The sequence below is a fragment of the Doryrhamphus excisus genome, chromosome 8, assembly GCF_030265055.1.
Source record: "Doryrhamphus excisus isolate RoL2022-K1 chromosome 8, RoL_Dexc_1.0, whole genome shotgun sequence".
Classification (NCBI taxonomy): Eukaryota; Metazoa; Chordata; class Actinopteri; order Syngnathiformes; family Syngnathidae; genus Doryrhamphus; species Doryrhamphus excisus.
This window is the reverse complement of record NC_080473.1, coordinates 4,573,876-4,599,870: the sequence shown is the minus strand read 5'-3', so window position 1 is coordinate 4,599,870 and position 25,995 is coordinate 4,573,876. Positions and strand designations below refer to the sequence as shown.

Sequence of the window (25,995 nt, the reverse complement as noted above, 5' to 3'; positions counted from 1 at the left end):
ATACATTATATGACAAAATTAAAAACCAATGTCTTAGTTTTAATACAATACAATTATACTGTATTATATTATACCATACTAGAATTAGCTTATATATTGGTAATTATATTAGAAAATTACCATATATCAAATGTCATTATACTGTATATTTCTGATAATTATTTTTGAAATTATGTTTAAAAAGTTTCTCGTGTACAACATTTTTATTGAGGTAAAATTTGGAATATTATTAAATCTCCTATTTCTTATTAGAATAATATAAATAGAATAATAGAATATGACTGCAAGGCGTCCAATGTTTCATGGAGTGTGGATTTTTGGGAGGTTTTTTTTGGTGTGCATTACTGTTGCTCATGTTGCTGAACTTGTCAAAGTTGTAAGTGCTTAAATTTGCATCATGCTCATTTTTTGGTCATATGCTATGGTCTTGCTTTCATTTTAACAAGATCTTCTTGTCTGCTTCAAGCAGACCAGGATACAGGGTCCTCGTTCAAGCCCGCATAAAGATGCCTTCAATTAAAATGCTTTACTGACAACAGCACTTTATTATTTTTTTCAATGCTATTTGAGTTGAGCGATTCTTCAGCAAAAAGCATCATTTAGTCAGAAGACAGGAGCCAGACGCAACAAACAACAGAACGCACCCACGGAATGCTTCATTTCAATCTACATTTTGAATATACATATCTTTTAAATGTCACAAGCGATGGAATTGAAAGTGTGACGGACGATGAGAGAAGCCACAGCGGCTGCTGGGACGCTAATGGTGACAAATAAACACACGGCTCTCTTCATCAATCACAGCCAAGGTGCCCTTAAATAAAATATGGAATACAAAGTGGAAAAAGATAAAGTGTTTCCCCTCATGCTGTTAGGAAGTCGACGTATGATGTACTGCGCTTCCCACTGCATCACACACCTACTGGCTCACCATCAGAACCAGAATGCAAATGGAACGGCCTCATCGGCACTCGAAACACACCATAATGGAGCTGCTGGACAAGCCACAAAAACTAACGTGATGGTGACAGATTATTCTTAGTCGAATCACGGGCCACATTGGGTAAAAAAAAAACTACATATTGATATATCTATATCATCAGACAGAACAACATACTTGCTCACGGTGCAACAAAACCACAACACATTCATACACAAAACTACTTAACACTAAGTGGGTCATAAACAACACCTAAGGGCTAAATAAAACATGTAACTTAAAACGTATTTCCAAATTTCTTAATGAGCGCAAGGCATGCTGGGTAGTCCAACGGCAACAACTATATGAACTATCAACCAAACATTGAACATTGAAATCAGAGGACATTCGCATTGTTAAAATGTAGCAATATAATCACATACAAAAATAGTTGTCGATTAATTGGATAATCGATTAATCTTTGATTTGTGAATTGTTTTAGAAAATAATAGAAACAGACAACAGGTGATGCATGGTGTAAAAAAAATGAGAACCACTGCACTATATCAACCATAAAGAATTATTACCGGATTTTCTGGACTGTAAGTCGCTCCAGAGTATAAGTCGCACAATGCCAAAAATGCATAATTAGGTATAAAAAAACATACATAAGTCACACTGGAGTATAAGTCGCATTTTTGCGGGTAATTTATTTTCCAAACTACTTGACCAAAACAGACATTACGTCCTCTTGGAAGGCAAGTTCTAACAATAAAAGAATAGAGAACAGGCTGAATAGATGTAAGATATGCTAACACAATAGTTATTCAGCTAACAAAAAATAAACATGAACAGAAAAGGTGTCCAGTGTTTATGTAACATAAACAGTTTTTTCGCTCTGGAGTATAAGTCGCAGGAACAGCCAACCTATGAAAAAAAGTGTGACTTATAGTTTGGAAAATATGGTAATTATCAAGAAAAGGATAAATAATGTGCGTTTGTGGTACCTTAGCTCTTTTTTCCCCACCTCATTTTTATTTGAGCTGTTTTTCTCACTGAATAGTTTCACTTTCATATGTGCAATATCGTGAACAAAAAGATACATGAATGGTTCCTTGCCAAAAATGGTGTGAAGTGAAGTGAGGTGAAAAACCCTGACAAACTGTGAAACGTTTGTGAGGGTTCATGTGTTAGCGTGGCTTTTCCTCTGGATTTAATCCTTTCAGGATTTAATATAAACAGCTTTGAATCACATGTTTTGTTTTGCACTCCATGGCCACCGTAAGACTGGTGGAGGTCGGCTGTCTAACATGTTGGTCTGCAATATGAGATTCATTTCAGCCTTAAATTGCTTTTCATGGCATAGTCGCTAAAGCTGGGTAGGAAAACAAGCATTAAGCATGTTTTCCAAGGTGGAATCATTAGCGACAACATCAACATATAAAGAGATGACTTTGTAAAGAATCTGCATTATTCCTTAGTCGGCTGTTTTCTCCTCTTCCCCCATCTCAGGATATGGATTATCAGCAAATGCAACCGCTTCTTTTTTCAGTCAGCTGCCTCCATTCAACATTCAACTCAAAAAAAAAAAAAAAAGTGATGACGCATCCGCTGGCATCTTTCTCACAGTGCACCTTTTAGTGCCAATTTGGGTCGTTATTTAACCCGCTTTCCAGCACAAAGAGCAATCTGTCATGCAATCCATTGCTGCAGACAAAAAGTTCCGAGGTGTTTTATGGACTCTTAAGTGTAATAAGTGTCCATTTTATACGAGGGAGCCGGAACTTCTTACGGCCACTTTTTACCCCTCAACGGGGACTTTGTTGGCTCATTTGTCAGCGAGGGCCACCAGGCCCCGAAGAGCTTGTCTGGTTCTGATGAATGGAGCACATGTTTGGCTTCCTCGTCAGCCATCCGTCAGCTTCTCAACACGTACGCCACTAGACTAAAGACGAAAGGGCGTCGCAATTTTTCTTTTCAAAGCATCAATATGTAAAAATTTGAGCTTTGAAGTCATTTTACGGAAACACTGGCTTGAAATAGGGAGAACAGGTTCTTTCTCGTTGCCAAGGCAACACAGATTAATCTATAACAGTGATGGACCAGCCAGGACATCCCTGGTGTGACGGATATATGCAGTGCAAAGGTGAACCCATCCCTTCAGAAGCCTACTTGTTTGTTTGTTTGAACAATTGTTTATCCATGTAAACATGGTTCGATGAAAAACCATGTGACTGCAACCCTAATGTCAGGGGTAAATTAAACACACGTGGGTGAGGACCACACCCCAAATATCGCGTGTGCAAATACTCACCCCCATCTATCAACTGGTCGACCACCTGAGTGCTCCTACTCGGGCAGGCGAGGTTCAAGACAGTGGCCACACACCCTGGTTCTGCTGAGCTCCACGGCACCAGCAGTGCTTCTGACAAAGTGTGTGCGACAATGAGTGCTCCTCCTCAGGCTCTTTGAGTTCATACACGGTAATTCAGGACTCTCAAGGACTTCCAGTAGCTCCTAAAACACTGAAATTAGCTCTCCATTTTTTATCAACTCCTATACCCACTATATTAGAAAGTGGTGTTCGTTTCTTAGTTAGGAAGCATTTGGTGCGTGTGACCAATCCCAGCCGAGTGGACGTGCCCGGAGCTGGGCCGTGGGTGGAATAAATAAAAACAGACCTTTTGAAGGGAAAGCAAAAATCCAAAGAAATACAGCTGAAATAATAATAATGAGGTTATAATGAGGTTTGCATATTTAGACATGAGCCTTGAAAGCAGTTTTGGAAGGCTCGCTTCTACTGACGTCACTACAACCCGGACTTCCTTATATGAGCTGCAGATTTCCGGACGTTTCCAGAAGTTCTTGGGACCCGTGGGAGGCGTAAATTATACAGACCGTTTGGGCGGGAGGCAGGAAATCCAAGGAAACACTGCTGGAAGAGGCTGGTAGATCTAGAATATTTTTTATGCGGGTTATTGCGTGTAGATGCTCTATAGGAGTACACAACTCAATACAAAGGCTAATAAAAAAGAGCGTAATAGGTCCCCTTTAAAGTTGAGGTCAAGTGGAAGTGATGAAGGATAAAGGCAGGTTCACCATATACAATCTGGAAAAGTGAATGATGCCCAAGATCTGGCCACCACTTATGATGAATAAAGAACGTACATTAAAGTCAACATCGATGCTGAGGGAACATTTTGTTATTTGGTCTTCGTCATCATTCCATCAGGGACTTTTTACCAAAAGAGTCATCTCTCCAATGTCTCTCCTTCATAGTATGTTTGGATTAAGTCACAGCAGGCTGAACAGTCGTTGTGCCATATTGCATAGATAGATACTTTTCTTCTGGGCCTTAAATTCATCCTTTATTTCCACTGGGCCAATGTTTTCTTGTATTGTCAGCAGGAAACAAAAACAAATAACCTAAGAAAAGATTCAATACAGTAGCTAGTGCAATTACTGCAGCCAACACTAAAAAAAACTTTGGATGAAGGCCAAAAAGACGTAAATCCTGCAGTCAGGAAAGCAGCAAAGTTGTATAAATCCTAAAAACACTTCAATGTGACTTTGAACAATCGTGTGCACAAAAAGGAAGTAAAAAAGTCATCACAGTTTGCAACAACGATGTGACAAGCTCGCCACAAATAGAAGCATGACAATGATTTCCAATGCGGACAAAATTTTACACAATATCCGTCAACTTTCATATTTTCCCTAGAGTATAAGGCTTTTTGGCCAACCTCATATTTGAAGTTTTCTTGCAGAATATCAAAATTGTGCACTTGTTGTATAACCATGATTTTGATCATCGACTGTCTTACCACATTAACACACACAAAGTTTTAAAAAAAAAGATAAAAAAAATGTATTACAGTTGGCCATCAATTTTCTGATTTTGTTTTATTTGTTTCCTTCAAATGTATTTATATAGCCCTTAATCACAAAAGACTCTTAAGTCATTATATTATTCAATAAAAAGTCATTCTCCTACATAATAATCCATTTTGGGGGTCACTAAACCCCCAAAACTGGAAAACTCACACCTAAACAGTTTTGTTAATTAAATTCTGAATGCATGTTCAATTGAAAAGATCAGAGATTATCTTGATGCCCAATGTTGATCAGGTTGGTTTTACACCTCCTGCACAAAGGCTATACCCAGCCTTAAAACAATTGTAGTTGGGGGCAGAATGGTCAGTAAAAATACCAATTAAAACAACATAAAACACTCACAGAAGGCTGAGGTGGGGGTTCTGGCAGAAACAATCAACGGTCCAAATCCGCGAGGAAATGGTGAACTTACCCACAACAACTGGGACAAGTTCTCAAGAGGCAGAAGCATAGAAAGAGGGTGAGGGTGTTGCACAGGTGTGTTTATTTTTAATGTGGTATAATAATACTGAGCCTAAGGGTTGTAGTCACATTGGTTGATATTATTCAAGAACATACAAACATTTGACGCCAATTATTTGCATGGATGCCGCTTAATTCGCCACAAGCTTTATTTATAAATGTTATTCTTCGATAATAAGTGGTATTTTTATTAGAGGTTTAACCTTAGACAAAGATTGACGCCGCATTGAGTGGGTTTGTCCACTGCTGCGATAGGGTCAACATCGCCGCCATATTGGATGGGGTTAGGCTGTGCTGTAAATTAATAAAGCTACCGCTCAAAAGTTTGGGATCACTTGCAAATTTCTTTGTTTTTCCAAAGAAAAACAAATTTTCATGCATTTCCCAAACAATTTTTTTCCATTTCACAAACATTTTTATCTATTTCACAAACAATTAAAATGAATTTTCAAAGAAGGATCTCCATTTTTGCATAGAGGCCTACTATCAACAACTGTCAGTCCTCTGCATCAATCTCCTGGTATGGCTGCTAATCCAAGTTCATCATTTTATAAGGCTAATAGATGATTAGAAAAGCCATCTAAAAATCTAAACTAAAACTAAAATCTCTTACCATGCTGTTAACTACTCCCTTCAGAGAGCAGCACAAACTGGGTCTAACAAGGACAGAAAAACGCTGCACAACTGTGCAAGAGAGTGTGTAGTTTAAGACAAAGATGCCTCACAGCTGCACTAAATAGTAGCCATCAAACACCAGTGTCAGTATCAACAGTGAAGCGGCGACTTCAGGATGCTGGACTTCATAGCAGGACTGCCAAGAAAAAGCCATATCTCAGACTGGACAAAAACATTTCCAAGTCATCCCAAACTTTGGAGCGGCAGTGTATGTCATTCCACATGTCCCCGTCCATTTCCCATCTCTGTGATATGACATTGGATTCACTTCTAACATACAGCTAGAGGTCCATTTGCAGTTAAAGTTTGCTGCTGTAAAGAAGCTTCTACATGGGCGTGCACGCTTGTTTTACGTGCGGTTGACAGCGATGGCTTTACTTCATCGGGTTCGCAGACTACACGTGCTGTGGTGTCAGGCTCGCCTCTGACAAGCTGAGAAAACACCTGCCTGTTAACAAATGACTTCCAACCGGTGGCACGGTGGTACAGACGAGGTTATGCAGCAGCTGTGTCCCTGAACGGAGCGCAGCAGCTTCAGGCATGTGCAGATGGGCTCGAGATGTAAGGTGTCATGATAGCAGTGATCTATCCAGCCATCCATCTTCTATGCCACTTATCCTCGCTAGGTTTGCAGGGGGATGCTGGGGGATTGAAGATTTTGAGAAGCGAGTCACATAAAACTTTGGATTAGTGTGTTCCCTTTAGGGTTTAGGGGGGTTTGGTGAATCTCTACAAAGGGTGCAAAGAGAAGAAGGAATATATGCCTGAAGTAATCCAGTGGATAACTTTTTTTTTAGACTTATGAGACAAGGAAGAATGTTAAAGACACTCCTTTGCAAATCCTTCCTCATCATTTGCTTTTAAAGAGAAAACTGAGTGGTTTTACTGTCTTAATATGACTTAGAATTCAAAGTGGTTAAAGGGGACCCATTAGGCTCATTTTTCGACCCTTTGTATTAAGTTGTGATCTCTATAGAGCAGCTACACACAATAACCCGTCCTGAACACTTTTTAGATTTTGCAGAATCTGCACCTATTCCAGCTGTATTTCCTTTGATTTGCGCTTCCTGCCAAAAAGGTCTGTTTTAATTTATTCCAGCCACTGTGGCCACTCCACTGTGATTGGTTGCACACCCCAAGTGTTTTCTTACTATGAACCATACGTATAAGGAAGTCCGCATATAAGGAACAGTTTTACCACGCTTTTTGAAAATGACCGTTTTGAGCCATAGCAAACTTCCAAGCTCACTTACAAATGTGGAAACCTTATTATCTGAAACTTTGGTATCACTTAACACGAAAAACAACATTCTAACTATGTTTGTAGTGCAGAAAAGTGGGGAAAAAATTAAAGGGGACCTATTATACTCATTTTTGGGCCTTTGGACTGAATTGTGGACTCCTATAGAGCAGCTACACACGATAACCAAATGATCATGATAAACGAGGGATTCAAACAGTTTTTTATGTTGTTTTTATGATGGAAGTTAGTATTATAAAAAAAAACTTTGTATTTGAAAAAACGTCTTGTTACACTTCTGCTAAAGCTAAACTGTAACAAGTCTGCCAAAGGTTGAAATATTACATGAGAAAGTTATTATACAGCTAATAAAGTGTTTTTTTATTATGTATTTATTATGACTATAATTTCTATTTGTTTTTGAATATTTAATGGTGGTTGCTTTTGTGTTCTTTATACATTATCACCAACCTTATTCCTGCCATAGCTGCTGAGAAAACTTTGTTTTTTGCACTTTGTCATCACACCATCAGATATTTTTTCATAAAAAGACACATCTCTTTGCTTCACAGTTTGGATTAAGTCACAGCAGGCTGAACAGCCGTCACACCACTTTGCATAGATACACTGATCCACTGAGCCAGCCTTTTCTTATCCTGTCTGCAGGAAACAAAAACAAATAGCCTGAGAAAAGATTCAGTCTATTAGCTAGTGTAATTACTGGTGTTAACAACAACAACCTATTTTTGGACAAATGCAAAAAACAGTAAATCTTCAAGTCAGAACCAGTTGAACTTGTATAAATACTCAAAAAAGGGTAAAAAAGTCACATTTTGCAACAACTATTTGACAAGCATATAAAGAAGCCTTCCTGTTAGAGGGTCACTAAACCCCCAAAACATGGAAAACGTATGCACTTGATGGATGACAAAGTATAATTTAGTTATTTATTGAATTAAGTTGTGATAATCACGATGCACATTCCACCGTGTTGATTTTTCTGCTAGAAAATCCAGAATTTCCCTTTTTTTCCTCGGAAAAAATGAGACACATCAATGCGGTGTTGCTATCTGTCTAATTGTGTTGTTTTGATAAACATGGCTGTTTAACAATAGTCTGTAACACCCCCTTACTGCATGCGATCCTCTTACATTACCTGTATTAACCATAAAAAAATGAAGCGCTACATGGAAATTCATCATGAGCCACACACCCCGAAATCCATATCCATTATCTTGGCATGCATGGATTTCATTTGCACCGTGGCCGTGATCGGAGTCCTATTGATTTTTAGCCCATCTCAAAGCACCCGCCCCCCTTGTTTGAATTGATGTAATAAAGCTCTTCTTCACCATTTTAATGTCAGAATGTAAAAAAAAGTCATTATTTATCACCGGAGGACTAGCCCGTCAAATGAAAATGACAAAAAGCTGTCAATATCTGTCTTGTTCTGAGTTTTTTTTTTGTAACCCAACTTAACCTAACCTTAAAGAGGATATCATCACTAAGGATGTAATGACAAATAACTAATGGAGCTGCTGTGACTGTTGTGACCCTCATCATGCAACAGGATCATTGTTTTGGCGAGAGTCGGGGTACACCCTGGATTGGTCACCCAGCCAATCGCAGGGCACATATAGACAAACAACCATTCACACTCACAAGTACAATATTTTTTATCTAAAATTAGATGATGGAACTCAAGGACTATAAAAGGATACAGTGCAAAAAAAGGGCTGGTCAAATGTAAGATAAAAAGACTAGATTTTGGGGGTAGAAAAGTGAAATTAAGTGAATTTTACTTTGGAAGAAATCACAAATTAATTGTTATATCTAGAAATAATTATATTAATAATTAATATTAATATTAATAAATTAATAATATATATTTTTTTATAATATATATTAATATATACAAAAATGTATATATACTTTTTATATTTAACAATAATCAGGACTTTTAAAGGGGATCTATTCTGTTTTTTTCCACTTTTCTGACGTATAAATGCAGTTAGAATGTTGGAGTTAGAGATCCTTCGTTGAAAATTAATTTTAATAGTTTGTGAAATGGAAAAAATTGTTTGTGAAATGCATGAAAATATGTTTTTCTTTGGAAAACAAAGAAATTTGCAAGTGATCCCAAAACTTTGCGCGGTAGTGTGTCATTAGCTTTCTGTTTGATAAACTGAATGTAAAAACGTTGTTTAGCAGTTTGAGAGTTATTTGCTCCATTTTAATATTTCTGAACTAAAATAAACTAAAGGTTACACTATAAACTGTCGAAACGTGTCGAAAATATGATTTTAAATGTAGAGAAGTGGCAAATATTTTGCAGTGTATGATGCTAACAGGACACGCACATTTGCACAGCAACATCATGCTAGGTTTAAAAAAAAGTGATCAAACTTGACTGATTGATCTGACTGAACTTGGCAGAGATCCAGGCTTCATTTTAAGACATGTAGTGAAGCCTAATTATTTTTGTTTGTTTTTAGTAGGTTTAGTTTAGGTTTAGTTTAGTAGGTTTATCCTTCATGACCCAATGAAAAGCGAGTGTTTGAGAGCCTGTTGAGCAAACAAGTGAGGGCGAGCATAGATTTTTCTCACGGTTGGTGCTCATAAACAGGCTCTAGGGACACATATGGCTGTGAGAAGAGCACTTTTAACTTGAACTGCAATTTAGGCCATGATCTTCTCAGCGGGAAGTCAATGTTGGCCTACTTTCGGCAACAAACTAAAAGCAGATAGAGGGATGATAGACGGAGCTGCCAGAGGGAACCAGAAATTCTGCATATAAGTTAATAAAGGCGACTTATTCACCGCTTAGTCTAGACCAAGATGGTTTATTTGAGCACGAGTCAACTCAGCTGTGTGTTATGAAAGATCATTTTAACAGTAAATTGTTGAGCAGCAAGAGTTTGACGCGAGTGGGTGCTGCCCTATTGCCAAAAGTGCAGCCTGAATTTATTTTTAAATATGGACGTGCGTCCATGCAGACAAGTCTACATGTGGCCCTCTGGCTTGATTCCTCCCCTGCTGAATCGATTCAGCCTGTGTTTATCTCATTAGCTCGTAGCGTGTAATCAATCACACAAGGGCATTTGTTTCGTGCAGCGTATCAAAGCGCAACTCGGCGCTCGCAACATCTCTACGCCGTCGAAACAGTTATCTTTGGCGGCGAGGCTGCATGCATGCGTGCATGATGCACGGCTGCACGCCAACCAGCCGAGCCTCTTGGCGTTCATTGAGATGATCCTGTTGCAACATCAGCGAGAGGACGACAGGCACGCGTCTGAAGGAACTGCACTCAAACGTTCTACATCAATGAACTCTTGCTCGAACAGGAGTAAGTAACAAGATGATAGATGTTGCTAAGTAGGGATTCTTGCTGTCGAGCATCCCCTTCTCAAGTTAATATAAGGAAGTGAATGTTCTGTTTGATTACTATTGGATGTGCCTGATTGCTTTTAGACAACAGTGAGTCAAATCAGGACCACAGATGTGAAAGCAGGACACCGTTGGACCCAACATAGACACACACACACACACACACACACACACACACACACAGCCTCAGGCAGAGTGGCAAATATTGTATTTGCCAAATTTACAGAGCTACTTCGATCTTTGTGCAGCACTTCACACGCAACACTGGATTGTACACGCACACACACACACACACACACGTACGTACATGCATCACTAGACACAAATGATGATCACGCTTCCTAAAAATATCCACAGCGGTTTGCATGTATTGGTCTTCATTTAACAACATTCCACTTCTGGTTTATTGTATTTTATGCTAATACTGAAGAGCAGGAGACTTCTTTAGGTTAAACGTGCATTGCATCATCCTCCGAGGCATTTTGTGATGCGGTGGCTCCAACCACAACAATATATATTAGTAGAATTCATAAAAAAACAACTGAGTAAATAAAATAATACAAATACAAAATAAATATTGAATTGTGACCAAGGACAAGCAGCATAGGAAACGGATGGATGGATGGATGCACATAACATTTAGTCAACTGCACAAACCACTGCATGAGTTGCTGGCACCAGCATTCTGGATGCAATCACCTGATTATTAAAATACATTCATAAATTGAGCTGAGATATCATTTGCAAAACCTTGAAAGTATTTTCATTCATTCATTCATTTTCTACCGTTTATCCTCACGAGGGTGGCGGGGGATGCTGGAGCCTATGCCAGCTGTTTTCGAGCGAGAGGCGGGGTACACCCTGGACTGGTGACCAGCCAATCACAGGGCACATATAGACAAACAACCATTCACACTCACTCACATTCATACCTATGGACAATTTGGAGTCGCCAATTAACCTAGCATGTTTTTGGAATGTGGGAGGAAACCGGAGTACCCGGAGAAAACCCACGCATGCACAGGGAAAACATGCAAACTCCAGCATGTTCTCCTTCTAGCTGTGAGGTCTGCGCGATAACCACACGACCACCTTGCAGCCGAAACTATTTCTAAATTCAATTTAAATGTATTAATTAAGTTTATTTCCTCTCCCCATAGGGGCGTATAAAGCTATTGTGCACCGAATTGTTGAATCATTTTTGCTCATCTTCTGCTCTAATTAGCGTCTTATAGTTGCTAAATGATTACATTCTGAGCTTTTATATCTGAAGTCAGAACAAATCAATAGCTGTAGCCTCAAGGCCATCCAGCTGCAGCTCTAGTTCACGGAGTTCATCATGTTAATGCTAAGTGCTTATGAAGGGGAATTTACTTGGGCTGTCTTATATACGATTCTGGTTCAGGTTCAATTTTGTCTATGGTTGACTAATCTTCAGCCATGTTTTGGTGAAAATCATGAAGTGTCAATCCAAAAGTATCTTTGTGAGAATGATGTGGAGTTGTAATTGTTCATTATTCACCAAAGACCACAAAGCCAGGAAAATGTCTGTGTGGTGTTAGCATTCCTAAGTGCCTCGTTTGCCTTTGTTTATGTCCACAACGCCGCCTGTGAGCACTTCCGCCCGGCTGTTACTGTCATGACATGGTAATGGTAATGGTTTAATTTCATTTGAACATGCATCAGATTACAATTGAGTGCATCCCATAATCAGTTCACAGTTCCACATGTCCAAAAGGAATAGGAAGAAGCAAAGCTAATTAAATCCTACCCCTCCATCTGGCACTTTTACAATCAGTAATTGTTATATTTGTTCACTTCCTGCTTTCCTAATATAATTTGTTTTTTGTAATTATTTTTTAAATATATTTTGTATATATATCTTTTGTTTTTTTTATTTATTTATTTATTTATTGTTGTATTTTTATTATTTTTTTGTCACGTACCATGTGGAACTGTGAACTGATTATGTGATGCACTCAATTGTAATCTGATGCATGTTCAAATGAAATAAAACCATTACCATTACCAATATTTGGGTCCATGTATACGTGGCGAGTGAAGGTTACAGTGTACAGTATATGTAAAAGGTGCACAATGGAGTAGGACAAACACAGCTCAGTAGCATTAAAGCTGCAGACACACAGTAGGGCGTATTGAAAAAAAAATGAAATCCCAGATTTTGGCCAAAATACTTGTAACCCAATTGTAGCTAATGGGACCTTCAAGCGTTTTTTTTTTTTTTTTTCCCAGCAAATGAAGACTTGATGGCACAGTTTTGCCTCTACGTGTTCCAATTAAAGCCTGACTCAAAATGAGACAAATGTGCTCTGCAGCCTGCGTCAACAAGGTCACCTTGTTCCTGACCGCTCAAATTAGTTTTGAAAATGTGTTGGATCTTGGAAAGACACGCACATCCACACAACAACAAAAACACGTCTGAGAGGGTTTGTCGGATAACATTTTCCACATGAATGGAAAAATCTGTGAAAAAGTGAGCAGGCTGGTTTTCTCTCCACATTCTAATGGTGCATTTGCAGAGCTTCTTTGGCATTCATGAAGAAGGGAGCATAGCTTGTGTGTCGTTTATTTGTGTGTATGTGTGTGTGACTCACAGATGCAACACTGGAGAGTGTGAGGTAATTGGCGCCTCTGCCACACATGAAATGTCATGCAAGCAATATCACAAAACAATCACAGGAGGACACAACTCATGCCCGTCACGCCGCTGACACCGATACTGTTTGCCAGCAGCTCGGTCGTGCGGAAACGCATCTTTTCAACACGGAACTCTGCCTTTCACTTCTGATGGTCATATGTCTTGAAGAGGACCCTTACCTTGTCCTGAATAATTTGACAATAGCGGGAACGCTCTCGCTAGGAACATGCATTGACTCATCACATGTTTACACTTGCACAATTGAATGGGTCTCGTCGAAAAAGAGCTTATTTAATGTTTCAGTAGTCACTGATAGTTGGTTCACTTCCTGTGTACAGGGAGAGAAAAGACTAGAGACCATGTAACAATACACAGAGAGCAAGTGCAGCATAGAAAAAATACGTAAAATAAAATAAAATAAGGCGGCACGGAGGTCGAGTGGTTAGAGCGCAGACCTCACAGCTAGGAGACCAGGGTTCAATTCCACCCTCGACCATCTCTGTGTGGAGTTTGCATGTTCTCCCCATGCATGCGTGGGTTTTCTCCGTGTACTCCGGTTTCCTCCCACATTCCAAAAACATGCTAGGTTAATTGGTGACTCCAAATTGTCCATAGGTATGAATGTGAGTGTGAATGGTTGTTTGTCTATATGTGCCCTGTGATTGGCTGGCGACCAGTCCAGGGTGTACGCCGCCTCTCGCCCGAAGACAGCTGGGATAGGCTCCAACAACCCCGCGACCCTCGTGAGGAAAAAGCGGTAGAAAATAAAAGAATGAAATAAAATAAAATAAAATAACTTTGGTGGTGGTGAACGTTGTTTTTATGTCAGAAAATAATTGTATTTTGAAGCCATAAATTATGCAGGTTTTTGTGCTAAAATGTAATCACTTTAGCAGATTCATCATTCATGACATTCTCTATTGCTTAATTTAATTGGGAATTATGATAAAATAAAATAAAACATATATAACAAAAATTAAAAACATCTGCACGGTGTTCGAGTGGTTAGCATGTCGGCCACACTGTCAGGAGATCGGGAAGACCCGGTTTCAATTCTTTGCTTGGGCATCTCTGTGTGAAGTTTGCATGTTCTCCCCGTGCATGCGTGGGTTTTCTCCGGGTACTCCGGTTTCCTCCCACATTCCAAAAACATGCTAGGTTAATTGGCGACTCCTAATTGTCCATAGTTATGAATGTGAGTGTGAATGGTTGTTTGTCTATATGTGCCCTGTGATTGGCTGGCCACCAGTCCAGGGTGTACCCCGCCTCTAAAAACTAGGGATGTCTGATAATCATCGGTACTGATAATTATCGGCTCAATACAAGCATAAAAATGTGGTATCGGTATGTAATCTTTTGCCAATCATGAAACCCGATATTTTAAAAAATGCATAAAAGTCCCACATGAGCCTGTCAAAGGCCCCTTTCAGAATCAGAATTCAAATAACTTTGCATGGACTTGAATTCCAGCATGTTTGGTTCTGTGCTCCGAGTCCTTACCATCAGAATAAAAAGGCAAAATGAAAAATGAGAGTTTCTTAATTAGTAGAGAAGATTATTTGCACAATTAAATGCTTTACCCCATTAATTATTTACCATCCTTAATTATCCCAGCTGGCAATGGCACAGGTCAGGATGTTATGGCTATTAAGCAAGCTTCTTGGTACATATACTGTACATACAATATGCTCTGTAGATAATATATTGCTCCTTATAGAGGAATTTAAACACACCCTGTACGGTGTTTGACCTGATCTCTAAGTCATGACTGCAGCCTGGCCGAGAAGGTCAGATGTTTATCGGGGAAACAACCAAAACCCGCAAAGAAAAAAATATTCTCACCTAATCTTTTCTTCTCACCTCACATAAAAGTGTTATATTTTGTGATGACAGGTTTGGCTGGTCTACCTGTGCCTTGTTCCGCCGACACAACAACAACAACACATCCCACAAGGCCACACTTGGAAAGAGTAGCAAATGTTTTATAATACACAGTTTTTGATGCATGAATTTATAATAAATTGTGTGTGTGTGTGTGTGTGTGTGTGTGTGTGTGTGTGTGTCTACTGTGTGTCAGTTGACAGCTTGGAAAATGAAGCAAACAATTGTAAAATAAAAAAATAAAAAAATATATATACATATATATATATATATATATATATATATAAATCTAGCGATGATGAAAAAAGAAAAGTATAAGACATACCTAAAAAAATAAGGAATCATAAGAAATCATTTTAGAATTATAATGGATGAATAAATAAATTAGCAGAATGTAAAATAACATTAAAATGTGTAAAAAAGTGACTCTTAAAAAAAACATAAAACATAAAAATAAATAATTTTTGAATTAGAATAATAATGATAATGAACAAAATGTAAAAAAATATATCACAAAATGTAAAAAAATATATTATTTATTTATAAAATACAAACAATAATGAAAAGAAATTATTTTACAATTACAATAAATAAAGAAAGGATGAAAATGAAAACACATTTAAAAAATTCCCACACATGCATGGGGAGAACATGCAAACTCCACACAGAGAGGGTGGAATCAAACTTGTGTCTCCTTGCTGGGAGGCCTGCGTGCTAACCACTCCTCCGCTGTGCAGCCCCAAAAATGAATTGTTTAAAAAATTGTTTTTTAATCATTAAATATATTACAATCGGTCATAATACATATAAGCCATTAGCCATGAATGAAATTGGTTGCAAATGCAATTATTTAAAATTTTATTTTACACACATAATTGAATTTCATATTTCAATTATTTCTACAATTTGCTTCAAATTAATCATTTTTTCTGTTTTTTCAGAAATATAAATTAATAAATCCTGTTGTTTTGTGGTTGAACACAACCTATTATTTGTCTGAAAATATGCATATTTAAGCAAATTTGACATTATTTTTGCCTAAATTAAGCATTTTCAAGCACAAAAATGGAACAATGAAATAAAATACAAATCCATCCATTCTCTATACCGCTTATCGTCATTAGGGTCACGGGGGTGTGCTGGAGCCCAGTTTGTGCATTGTGCTGTATATATATTCATCATGGAGGTTATGTCAATATTAATGTTAGCAAAGCTTGAGGGTGTCAGTGTTCCTTGTTTAAAGAGTCCACACAGTGTTTATTACCACGAATGTCAGGTCAAATCTGGATGATGCGGACAGAATGGTGATGAGGCTTGACCTCTGCCATGCTGTGAAATGATAATGTCTCTTAACTGCTGACCTCTGCTGCCCACCGTTAGGTAGAAGGTATAGCGGCCATAAGGGTGCACACACCGTGACACCTCCACCGCACCACGCTGACTGCAGGCTAAGCTCCTTTGGCGTCTTATTCCATGTAATTGAATCAATCTGGGAGGAGGCGTTGAAGGGTGGTGGGGGCGGTGAGGGGGTGTCATCTTTGCTGTTGTCATTGCAAGCTGGAGGAGCTTTTCTTATTGTTGTTTTTTTGTTTGTTTTTATTTTTTTTTTGGTTGTTGTTGTCATAGCCAGAGGACATAGTAGAATATGTGTCTTTGTGGGAGTGTGCTGTGGGGGTGGGGTTGTATATTATGAATACATCATGTGACTGCGCCTCCAGTCGCATCCCTGCACTGCACCGTCGCCTAATCTCTAGCAAGCCTGATGAATGTGAACGCAAGTGACGCCGCCACACCGCCAGCTGTCTCTAATACCTCCTGTTTCCCAGACAGCAGCACTAGCCTCAGGCTGCATGGCCAAGTGCAAATACACTTAATGAGATAATGCTGGAAAAATCATTAAGAATAAAAGGCGGGGGGGCAGACATGAATTGTTAGCATTAGCAATTGAACCAGTGAACAGGAATACAAAGAGTAGAGCAAATTGTGCGTCTTTAGACATAAAAATGCACTTTATAGTCACAGCCAGATGTACTTTGTTTACATTGTTAAAAAGACCAGCATGGAAAGTGACGTGTGCATGGATTATTAATGTTATAGGCTCGTGTTTATACATATGTACGTACACTACCGCTCAAAAGTTTGGGATCACTTGCAAATGTCTTTATTTTCCAAAGAAAAACAATTTTTCATGCATTTCACAAACATTTTTTGTCATTTCATAAACAATTAAAATTAATTTTCAAAGAAGGATGTACATTTTTGCATAGAGGCCTACTATCAACAACTGTCAGTCCTCTGCATCAATCTCCTGGAAGGGCTGCTAATCCAAGTTCATCATTTTATAAGGCTAATAGATGATTAGAAAAGCCATCTAAAAATCTAAACTAAAACTAAAATCTCTTACCATGCTGTTAACTACTCCCTTCAGAGAGCAGCACAAACTGGGTCTAACAAGGACAGAAAAACGCTGCACAACTGTGCAAGAGAGTGTGTAGTTCAAGACAAAGATGCCTCACAGCTGCACTAAATAGTAGCCATCAAACACCAGTGTCAGTATCAACAGTGAAGCGGCGACTTCAGGATGCTGGACTTCATAGCAGGACTGCCAAGAAAAAGCCGTATCTCAGACTGGACAAAAACATTTCCAAGTCATCCCAAACTTTGGAGCGGTAGTGTATATATGTTTTTTTTTTTCCATTAATTCAAGACCAACATCTCTTAATCAGTGATTAATCCGATTTCCAAATTTATCATTTATTAAATTAACAAATTTTCTGGTTAAAAATATTTTGTCATTTTCAGATTAATCGACCAAGTAAGCAATCATTAGTTACAGTCCAAATTAATTATTTCCAAAAGATTTGATGAAAACCAAAACCTATGAAAACTGAGGCAATTTTGGCATTTTTATTTTTGTTGATTAATCTGAAGCTTGTTGTTAGGTGTGTCAAACTCAATCGCACATAGGGCCAAAAGTCAAAGCTTATAGACACAGAAACACAAAGATATTTTTTTCTTACAGTTATTCCTGCTTGAAATTTCTACTTTCTGCATATGTACTACATTGTTCGTTTCGATAAAGAGATTGTTGATCGACCACCTCTTCTTCATTCTCTCAATTTTGGACAAAAGCTACAGTATTTTATATCAACACAAAAATATTACAATAAATAAAATGCATAATCCGGAAGAGTTTGCATCTGTGAAAAGAGCAGATAACGCATTTCCCAGCATGCTTTGCTGTAGCTAAAATGATCACTTTTGACGGTCTTGTGCCTCTTTATACCTCCATAGGTATTTAGGCCTATTTTGGTATTATTTTGTACAGACACAGCAGTAGTGTATTGTATTGTAATGCATAATGCATAATGCATTGGCTCCAATGCAAATCAAAAATATATACCCAATTATTCTTATCTGCAATATAGCAATACGAAAGCAATCAGCAATATATATATAAAAAAAAACATTAAATCTCACAGGTTGATGAAAATCCGGGACTGATAATTAACCGAGGAACTCACTAGAAAATGTAATTTTACTTCATGCTTTCCCCACTTGGTGCTCTATCTTGAATTATGCATCAGAAAGCTGGAAACAGAACAGCCGAGAAGCAAATCCAACTTCCATCTGACTTGTGTCAAGCCACACTTGTGAGTGTAATAGGTATGAATGCCACTCGTCTTCCTCCTGTCTCCGTATCCTCTTTCTCCTCCTGTCCTGTCATGTCCTACCCGCTGATGGCGGCAGCCTTTGGCCAAAACAAGTGTTGATGAAATCATCTGCCGTGTGATGGAAGCCGGCATCTTAATATTCAACGTTCTGGTCAAGCGGCTGTGATGCACCTCAGGTAAACCACTGCAGGCAGCCTTCTCCTTCTTCCTTCTCTGCATTACTATTAATAAGTTAGTCTTCTTGTCTTCATCCAACATGGCTGCATTGCTTTTAGAATACTGTTCTATCGTTATAACACCTCCCTCTATGCAGGCAGAGGCGGATCTAGTGTATATTTTGGGAGTTTTTGAGCTTCCGCCGCTATCATTTTTAACTTCTCCGCTTCTGTGTATAGGTGAGCTGGCTTTCCACGCACCCACACAGGCTGCATGCCCTCCACAGCCTTGTCATTACCTTCCCAAACATTTGCACAAAAACTATAATCCCTCCTTCTTGCCAGACTCCATACATGCCATTACATTGTGCAATGATGTGTGAAATGCAAGCTGAGGAGTCTGTGTGTGTGTGTGTGTGTCCTACATGCATGACAACATACAACACGTGCACGACTGCAAGTGATTTACCTGCCTGTGTAATTTATGCTGCTGTGTTGTACAATGTACTGCTCATCATTGGTGGGGTGGGGGGGCTCATTCCAAAGATGACTAAAGAGAGTCATAATTGTACTTTGTGCAGTGCTTCATCACCGCCACATTTTAAAAGATAAAATAGTGCACTCACAAAGCATTCATGTCGCTGATAACAATTGTGATGATTGGACACCACATGATTTTTAGATATCGATACATAATTAACTTCAAGGTTTAATCACAAGGCTTCAAAGCTATAGCCTAGCTTACATTTTGAAGCAAAAGAGAAGGCGTTCAATTAACAAACGTGATGGTGATGGACACGAAAGGTCATGATTGTTATCAGATTTCCAAAGTCCAAAGTTCAAAAGTTTGGGATGACTTGGAAATGTTTTTGTCCAGTCTGAGATATGGCTTTTCCTTGGCAGTCCTGCTATGAAGTCCAGCATCCTGAAGTCGCCGCTTCACTGTTGATACTGACACTGGTGTTTGATGGCTACTATTTAGTGCAGCTGTGAGGCATCTTTGTCTTAAACTACACACTCTCTTGCACAGTTGGCAGCGTTTTTCTGTCCTTGTTAGACCCAGTTTGTGCTGCTCTGTGAAGGGAGTAGTTAACAGCATGGTAAGAGATTTTAGTTTTAGTTTAGATTTTTAGATGGCTTTTCTAATCATCTATTAGCCTTATAAAATGATGAACTTGGATTAGCAGCCATACCAGGAGATTGATGCAGAGGACTGACAGTTGTTGATAGTAGGCCTCTATGCAAAAATGGAGATCCTTCTTTGAAAATCATCAATTCATTTTAATTGTTTGTGAAATGGAAAATTTTTTTTTTGAAATGCATGAAAATGTATTTTTCTTTGGAAAACAAAGAAATTTACAAGTTATCCCAAACCTTTAAAGGGGTAGTGTATTTCTACACAATGTAATTTTTCCTCATAATGTTCACATATTTATTCTCTTAAAATATGACATTTTTTAATATGATTTTTTTCTCTCTTAATACTAATTTTTAGAAAACATTCTAACTAATTTAACTTATTCGTTTTCTTCTTGTAATTCTGACTTTATTTCCATAGTATAAAATGTTTGTGAGATAGAAAAAAATGTTTGTGAAATGAATGAAAATTTGTTTTTCTTTGGAAAACAGAGAAATTTGCAAGTGATCCCAAACTTTTGAGCAGTAGTGTATGTGAAGCAGACATTTTGCAGACACCTCATCGATAATGCTAATTATTTGATTCAAATTACCTACTGAGTTAAAGGAAGAAGACTATTGATTATTGATTCTTAAAACACAAGACAAGAGATCAAGTCATTATTCTTAATGATTTTTCCAATCAACGAACATTTTCAGCACACTTTTGCATTGGTTCTCACACACTGTCTCGGTTATTCTACCATATTGCACGCAACAGACTGTATCTGTATTTACCTCTTGGGTACTTTGAATTTTGTGGTTTTAATAAAGACATTTGTTGATATGTTGGGGTATCTGGAACAGATTCATTGGATTGACATTATTTCTTGGATTTCAGTTTTCATACACTTGGGTTTTCGACTGACCTTTTGGAATGAAAACCAAGGTACTGTCTACCATTCATATATTTCCCAAGCGTCTTTGATTTTTCTGCACCTCGTCAAAACAAGATATCAATTTGACACATACCGTAACATTGAAGAGTTTAGACACACATGCCTATGCTATTGAATGAGAAGGTGTGTCTAAAGTTTTGACTGATCCTGTATACAGTACATATTACCGTCTATATACTGCAGCCTGGTACTGTATGTATATTATTGTGTGGTCAAAGCGTGCACGGGGGTGGCAGTGGGTCAGCAATGAACACAGATGAAATGACAAGGTGTCCGCTTCCTTAAGTCAGATGCTATTTGCTGACATTGGCAGACCGAGCACACACTAAATATATTCACGGTCAAAGAGTGCAGTGCCATAGGAGCACACCAACACCCGTGTGACAAACTGCTGGGGGGCGGAAACACACACAGTACACACACACACACTCCTTCAGTGTATATAAGCTATTGAAGCAGAGGAACATCCACCACCATGATATTCTTTATGCACTCCATCACAAAGATGAGGGTCAGATTAAAACAGAGGGAGTACACAGATCAATCCACATATATAGATGGTATCATTACCAAGTGTAGTATCAGTAGCAAATAGATACGAGTGTGATGAGGTTGATATTTTTATGGTAAAAGAAAGCAGACCCAATTGCAGTTTTTGTTTTTGCACTATTGACTTCATATGCTAAGGCATTTATATGTAATAAATTGTTGATTGTTGATTGTTGATATTGTTACCATGTCTTGTGTTGTACGGTATTTACTAGTAGTAGGAATGGTTTGGGATGACTTGGAAATGTTTTTGGCCAATCTGAGATATGGTTTTGAAGCATCTTTGTCTTAAACTACACACTCTCTTGCACAGTTGTGCAGCGTTTTTCTGTCCTTGTTAGACCCAGTTTGTGCTGCTCTCTGAAGGGAGTAGTTAACAGCATGGTAAGAGATTTTAGTTTTAGTTTACATTTTTAGATGGCTTTTCTAATCATCTATTAGCCTTATAAAATGATGAACTTGGATTAGCAGCCATACCAGGAGATTGATGCAGAGGACTGATAGTTGTTGATAGTAGGCCTCTATGCAAAAATGGAGATCCTTCTTTGAAAAATAATTTTAATTGTTTGTGAAATGGATGAAAATGTTTGTGAAATGGAAAAAAATTGTTTGTGAAATGCATGAAAATTTGTTTTTCTTTGGAAAACAAAGAAATTTTCAAGTGATCTCAAACTTTTGAGCGGTAGTATAATTCCAACAGGACTAAAACCAAAATGTACAAAAAATTATTTTTGGGCGGGGTGATTATTCCCACAGGGAATAATGTAATTCCATTTAAACTGTCCCACACACCCCAAAATATTTACCCAAAATACATTTTGTAGGAAAAGTTATAGTTTTACATGCAGAAAACAATGCAAAATAATTATAAATGGGTAATGGATGGAACTTATCGTCGATGCGGACTTCGCGTATATCCTGGCGAGATAGTGTTTCTCACATTTTTTTACACTGGCAACTTTCTTTGGCCCATGGCGGGTTATTTTGCATGCACACTAGGAGTTAGCAATGTATAGAGTGCTTTGTTACAAATTTTAATTTGTTACATCTGATATTATATAAAAACCAAGAGAGTGTACAAAAACCGAGGTCGAGTCGATATTGCCCACAGTTACCTTTGTTGTTAAAGCATTTTTTTTTGCTTGCTTGAAATCTTTGTCCTTCAAAATCACAAAATCATAGGGATGTGCAGTATTGCCCATCCCTACAAGCGCCGTGTGTAAGTGAGGGCCACTGGATGGAAATAGCTCACTGACATGAACAATCATTTAGAAATGGATAGACAAAAATTTGATTAAGTGAGCACTATTATCCTAACCAAGGCATAAATTAAATAAAGTGGCCAGTGAGTGAGGTCGACATACTCGTCTCTATGGCACACACAGAAAAAAAAAAACAACTCAAATCAGAGCTTGTGTGCTCTGATGTCATGCTGGGTGTCAGCTGCCTGCGACCGGACCAGTCAGAACTTCCAGGCGGTTAGGCTGATGCGTGCTGACACATGACTAAGGATTTCAAACTGGAGTTCAGAACCTTTGGCAGCCTTATTCACACCGAGCAAGGTTTTTCCTATGGCTGCTAACTGCAGAAATACACACAATTATGCAGGTGAAGCTAAAGCAAACATATGCAGACTGCACTCCGAATGCAGTCACTTGGAAATCGCATACATAAATGGGGTGACCACTCTTATCTGTTTCTCACACAGCTCAATGCGCTCTAAAAAACAGCCACTGGAACATTACGGTATTCCACTGAATCATCGCCAAAAATGTTGCACATTGTTAGGGGACTTATAAACCAAGATTGGTTAAAAAACATGGCCACCATCAAGAAAAAACGTGGTAGAAGGACCTCTAGTGGAACGTCATACGTCATTGACTATTTGTGTAAGGATATCTGTATTACATGTATGCTAGCATGTATCCCAAATTACTATATTTTTACCAAATTCTATTTGTTCGCTCGTCATAATCTCACATTATTGTAGCTTCCTGCTCCGACCATAATCATGAACAAGATATGGATGTAAAAATAAAGATGGAACCTCGAAAGCCAAATGTAAAAATCAGAATTTCACCACATTTGCAGAAACCCGCCTCTAAAATCACACAAAAATATCACTACACCCAAAACCTTATGACACTTAGCATCAAAGGATGAAGTTTTTTTGTTTTTTTTTGCATCACCACAAGAAGATCATGAGAACTGTGGCGTTGTGTTGGTTATTTAAGGATATAAAGAAAATATAGTGAAATCCCCCTCATATTGAGACAGGAATATACTGTACCATTTAATGTACACTCTGGCGAGCCAGCCAGTAGGAATACAACATGAAATCGAGTTAGCCGGTTCAAGCTAATGCTAACCACAGCTTTTTATTTCTTTTCAAATCAGACAGTATCAGTAACTGCTGAGACTCGCAGAAGGGGTAGAATTAAAAAAAAAAAAGATCTACTACTTTCTATTTCAATTTCAGACATGTTGAATTGTGCAAACAATTGTGTAAACATGATGGACTTCAATATTAATAACACCATTAAGCATGTTAACTAAACTATTGTATAACCATTACCACACTATGGGAAGCACTACAGCTCGGATTGCAGGTGCTTGCTTTAAATTCACTCCACCCGAGCCACAATCGTGGGAATATTCAAGAATTTTTTTAGTGCTTAACTCATTTTTACACGTGTACAAACATTTATAATGATATAGGGTGACGGTGTGATGTTTCAAACAGATTATTGTCTACACACTTTGTTCGCCCATGGAGGATGCAGGCTGCTTTTATCTGACAGCGTATCCGCTCATATGTGGACATAGAGTTGACACAATTGGCTGTCCAATCTCGACGAGTGCATCTTATCGAAAAGAGTCAAGGTCTATCCTGGGCAGGTGTCAGAAAGGCAATTGTACAACCCACTCTAGCTTTTTTTTTTTTCCTTTTTGTTTGCCTCTGCCGAGTTGTTATTTTCTGGGTGGAAGGTAGCACCCTGCTCCCTTGGGTCATGAGAGAAAGTGGGTTTGTCAAGGCTGGAGAAAACTCCCAGCAAATGTGTCCAGCCTTCTCTCATCACATCATGCGCTGTTTTTGAGGTCCTCATATTCAACTTCTTGTTTAGATATTTGACGAATTCATCAGCTTAGCGTTAAATAAACACAAACCAAAAAAATATATATAAGCCGACCTCATGTCCTCAGCTGCTCAGTTAAGAGCAAATCTCCACAATTGCTATCTCAGCATGCTCATCCTGAGGATTATCGCCTCTTCTTTTTTCATCAAGACTCTTCTTCTATCGCAAGCACTTCCCAAAGCCCTCCCTTGTAGCAGGCATGCATGCAACCCAGCCTCCCCCTTGCTCTCGCTCGTGCTCTCCCCCACTGTGTCGTGCACAAGCCAGGGACAAAGATGGCAATCTCCTTCCTCCTCGTCGCCTGATCAGCATGGGAATTGCTTCATCGCTGTCACGCTCCTCTGCATCCTTTCAAGTGCAAAATAAGAACATAAACAGAGTTGGGTTTTTTTCTCTCTTTACCTTTTCAGTGACTTCGGTGTGGGTGACTGCTATTCCTAGTGCAAGCAGGACTCCCATTCATTCCAGCATTCCCGCTTTTGTCCCTTCTGGATGTTGCGTCCCCCTCGCTCCCTTCCTTCTTCTTCTTCTTCTTGCTTGATGAAAGAGAGCAGGCATTCAAAGCATCCTTTCCTTTTATTCCCTCATCTTCCTTTGGATGTGTTTTTCTCCTCTTCTGTGTGGCTTTTAGTCACCCTTTTCTCCCTTTTTCTCCCTCCCTTCTGCTGTTTGTCCCCCCCCCTCTCTGCTGTCTCTCTGCCGCCGGCTTGCTGGCTGGTCCTCTCAGAAGCCGACCGCTCTGTCGAGACGGATGAGGCGACTCTACACGTGCAGAGGCATACGTGAATGTGCTTATGCTTGGTGGGGGGACTAAAGTAGCCTCTTAGCTGAGAGTGAGACCACCCCTCATCCTCCTCCTCCCTTCCAGAGATGGGCTTTCTAATGGCATGTACCATTAAACCTGAAAATAGGGTGGGTTACTGTTCGGAGGGGAGAGCGAGAGGAGCTGGAGAGGATGCGAAAACAAAAAGGGAAGGCATGGTTAAATCGTGTGCAACTCTGATTCCAACTTAGACCGTTTTGAGTCTACGGACTGGCTTGTTTCTGTCAAACCCCTGGAAAAATACGAGTGAGGGTGAGTTTACGCTTGCCATGTTACATTTGAACTCGATAATACGAAACTTGGTGCGCACCAAACAACTCGACGGAGACTGCTTGAGAGAGAAATGTGAACGCCGATAAAATTGACAGCAAAAAACATGCAGTCTCTCTCTCTCTTTTTGGAACAAATGTACATTTTTAGCACCTTTTGGTCAAATTTAAGCTGGAAGAATATAAACACAACCAA

The 25,995-nt window shown here is 38.8% G+C and overlaps 1 protein-coding gene across 4 annotated transcripts in view; it reads right to left on the bottom strand.

Annotated features, from left to right (window-relative positions):
- Positions 1-25,568, bottom strand: part of b3gat1a (beta-1,3-glucuronyltransferase 1 (glucuronosyltransferase P) a) — an 80,631-nt gene extending 55,063 nt beyond the window's left edge. For 2 of the 4 annotated variants that reach the window (XM_058079421.1, XM_058079420.1), the window contains exon 1: positions 25,110-25,568. The gene's annotated coding sequence lies outside the window, so the exon portion shown is untranslated. The remainder of the gene's footprint in view (positions 1-25,109) is intronic. The other 2 variants (XM_058079419.1, XM_058079422.1) reach the window with 2 other exon arrangements.
- Positions 25,569-25,995: the final 427 nt, after the last annotated feature.